Consider the following 3,949-nt stretch of genomic DNA (forward strand, 5'->3'; position numbering starts at 1 on the left):
TAAATAACGATCGCGTTTGCTTTAGTGTTGCGTTTTTTAAGACATCGCGATTTTTTTAATAATTTTAATTTTGATAGTATAATTTTTTTAAAAAATAGTTTAAATTAAAAAATTTTATGTTTATTTTATTTCGAGTTTTAATTATAAAGATGTTAACTTTCAATTTATTTGCATTGAATTCATTTTAGAAATTAGTGTTGCGTTAATAAGTAATCGCGTTTTTTGAAAGTAGTATTGCGTCAAAAAATGATCGCGTTTTTTGAAAGTAATGTTGCGCTAAAAACTGATCGCGTTTTTGAAAGTAGTGTTGCGTTTATAAAATGCCCATGATTCTTCCACTAATATTGTGGAAATGGTCCTGTTTTGGGATCATAAAATGCAGTTGTAAGAACTGCAAAAATGTGGTCCTGTTTTGGGATCATAAAATGGGAAAATGGGCAATCGCGATTTCGTAATTAGTGTTGCGAAATAAGTTACGGTTTGCATTAGTGTTGCGAATAAGTAACAATCGTGTTTGCTTTAGTGTTGCGTTTTATGAGACATCGCGATTTCTTTAATAACTTTAATTTTAATAATATAATTTTTTTAAAAAAGTAGTATTAAAAAATTCTTTGTTTTTTTCATTTCAAATTTTAATTGTAGAAATATTAATTTTCAATTCAATTGCACTGAATTCATTTTATGAACTAGTGTTGCGTTAAAAAATGATCGCGTTTTTGAAAGTAATGTTGCGTTAAAAAATGATCGTGTTTTTGAAAGTAGTGTTGTGTTAAAAAATGATCGCGTTTTTGAAAGTAGTGTTGCGTTTATAAAATGCCCAAGATATTTTCCACTAAAATTGTGGAATCTGTATTTGTGAATCACAAGTGCGATCCTTGTAGCCTTTTCTGGCTATCATTTTTTTTTTCAGCGCCCCTAAATATTAAAACATTTGTTAATGAAAATACTGCTAAAAAAATTTATTCATTTGAACTCATTTAAACTCTCTATAATATTACTTAAAATTGTTTGCATTATAGTAAGAATATTAATTTATTTAATATTTTATAAATTAATATTCTTACTACGATGTATTAATATAACTATAGTTTATTTATTTATAATAAATGACAAATAATTATTCGTTGTCAAAATTAAAATTAATTTTTTTTTTACAAAATTTTGCGTTAAAATTGAATAATAAAATTTGTATTTTTGCATTTTTAATCATGCAATAGTTGAATAAATATTCAGAATTCCTGTGTGAAATATCAAAATAAATTTTTTACTTTTTTTTATATTTAAGATTTTTAATTAATTTATTTTTTATGATTTTTAAGTAAGATGTTTGTGTTTTAATTTAAAATTAGATTTAAATTTTAAATGTTAAATCTTAAATTTACGTCTTAGTTTTAAGTTTAATGTAAGGTAGATATTTATATTAAGTTTATTGTAAGTACATTCCGTAAAAAGATATCTTCCTTAACATAAAATGAATTATATTACATATAATTTCTTTTTCTCTTATTTTTTTACTTTACTTTAAATGGAAGCGTATCTTTAATATGGATTATGCCAGTAAGATATATGAATCGTAAATTTAAGATGTAGTATTAAGAATATAGATTAAGTTTTAAATATAAGCCTCATCATTGGACGACGCGGAATTAATTGCGTGCGATAAATAATGTAAAAATTGCGATAATAATGTAAAAAATTTTTGTAAAGATCAATGTAAAGTTTTATATTTCAGATTTATAATTATATAATATCTTTTTGTTGTACATTTTATATTTTTTTGTAATTTGTTTATCATTAATTTGTTAATCATTAATTTGTTAATCATTAATTATTCATTTTTTTTTATTTGTTAGGTTTAGGTGGGTCTCGATGTATAATCACCTCCTCGTGGGTGAGACCCGGTAATTGGCATCGCTTTTCATATTTTTCATTTAAGAAAATATCTTACAAGTATTTAATTAAAAATTTTTCGAGATATTTTAAATTCGAAAATATTGTATTTCATCAATAATAGTTTTCGAAAAGCGATGGCAAGCCAAGAATTATGCATACTTACAGTCTAGTCTAAAATATGATTGTTTTTAATTACTTTGATTAATTATTAATGGACTAGATTATAGGTACTAATAAAATCTGAACAAGAATATTCTGATTAATCCTTCCTTGTTTTTATAATATTTTCTAATTTTTAACAAAATTTTGCAATATTATCTTTTTTCTTTTTTTTTTTTTTTTTTAAATAAAATCAGAATATCCTTGATATAGATATTAATAAACGAATATTAGATTATTAGATTATTATTATTAAGCGTATTCCGTATCAAGATTCTTTTCTCAACTTAAAACGAAAAATAAAATTCTTGATTCTTTTATTTCCTCATTTATTATTATTAATATTCCCTCTTTTGTTTTGATTATTTTTCATCTCGAGTTTTTATTCTTATGGTCATTCGAATCGTTTCTTGTTTTCTTCTTCAATTTATCCTTATGACTATTTTATAATTTGTTGTTTCTTTTCTCGCTTATTTCAAGCCACTGTCAATTATATCAATATCATGCAACGATGGCAAGAGTCGTTGAACTAGTGTTACTTCCGGTGGCCAATCAAGGGTCCGCGCTCTGGTCGATTGGTGCCATCGAGTACTCGATCAGAGTTAGGCCTTATGGTCGAACATTGTCTTTGTTAGTCGGCATAGGTGGTCGAGGATCTTCCTTCTTCCTTCCATTGTCGCTGGGACAAACGTTTTCTTCTGTTAGGCCGCTGTCGTAATCCTTGATTGACCACGACTGGCAAGTATCATCTGTCTGGCGGCTCTTGTAAGTCCATTGATGTAAGTCGTGACATGAGAATGACAGTGATTTATAGGATATTCCTTTTTTCTAATTACTTAATTCATTTTTATCGATGATGTATCTTATGTTCTTCAATATTTATTCTTATCTTGGTTCGCTTGTCTTCTTTTTGAATATTATGGTCTTTTTTAAATTATATAATAATAATAAATGATTAATTTTTTGAAATTTCCTTCTTTCTCTTGAAGTTGATCAAGAATTCTTGATACGGAGATTGCAAATAGATTTAAAATTTAGTTTTAGATTTTATATGTAATAATATGTAATAATATGTAATTTCTTTATTATAAGTTATTATATTCGATGTAAACGATAAGATGCGTCTTAATTAATTAAATTTAAATACTACAATATCAAAAACTTTTAAATTGAATGTAAGATAGATTTAAGATTTAATATTAAGAACTTAAGTTAAAATATTAAGTTAATTTAAGAAGATTTCATCGATGGACGACGTTTTTAATTTTAAGTATAATATAAGATAAATTTAAGATTTAGTATTAAGAGCTTAGATTAAGTTAATTTAAGAAGATTTCATCGATGGACGACGTTTTAATTTTAAGTATAATATAAGATAGATTTAAGATTTAGTATTAAGAGCTTAGATTAAGTTAATTTAAGAAGATTTCATCGATGGACAACGTTTTTAATTTTAAGTATAATATAAGATAGATTTAAGATTTAGTATTAAGAGCTTATTAGATTAAGTTAATTTAAGATGATTTCATCGATGGACGACGTTGGACGACGTTGGACGACGTTGGATGTAATTTTAAATATAATTATGTAATTATAAATTAATGTATTTTATTTCAACATAATTTTTTTATATTTTTAATTTATTTGTATTAAATTTTTTTTCTATGTTTTATATTTAATTTATATAGATATTAAATTGTGTCATTTTAATGTGATTAAATTTTGTGTGTAATTAAATTTTTTATATAAATTATATCATTTTGTTGTTGTTTTGTATTTTGTGTTTTGTGTTTTGTATTTTGTGTTTTGTGTTTTGTATTTTGTTTTTTTCAGGTGGGTCTCGATGCGTAGTCACCTCCTCGTTGGTGAGACCCGGTAATTGGCATCGCTTTTCAAA

The 3,949-nt window shown here is 24.7% G+C and overlaps 1 long non-coding RNA gene across 1 annotated transcript; it reads left to right on the forward strand.

Annotated features, from left to right (window-relative positions):
* The first annotated feature begins 270 nt into the window (after positions 1 to 270).
* On the forward strand, positions 271 to 807 carry LOC116185234. The gene is made up of 2 exons (XR_004150037.1): positions 271 to 304; positions 691 to 807. It is a non-coding gene; the product is annotated as an uncharacterized LOC116185234 (long non-coding RNA).
* Positions 808 to 3,949: the final 3,142 nt, after the last annotated feature.

The sequence above is a fragment of the Apis dorsata genome, unplaced genomic scaffold (assembly GCF_000469605.1).
Source record: "Apis dorsata unplaced genomic scaffold, Apis dorsata 1.3 scaffold_135, whole genome shotgun sequence".
NCBI lineage: Eukaryota > Metazoa > Arthropoda > Insecta > Hymenoptera > Apidae > Apis > Apis dorsata.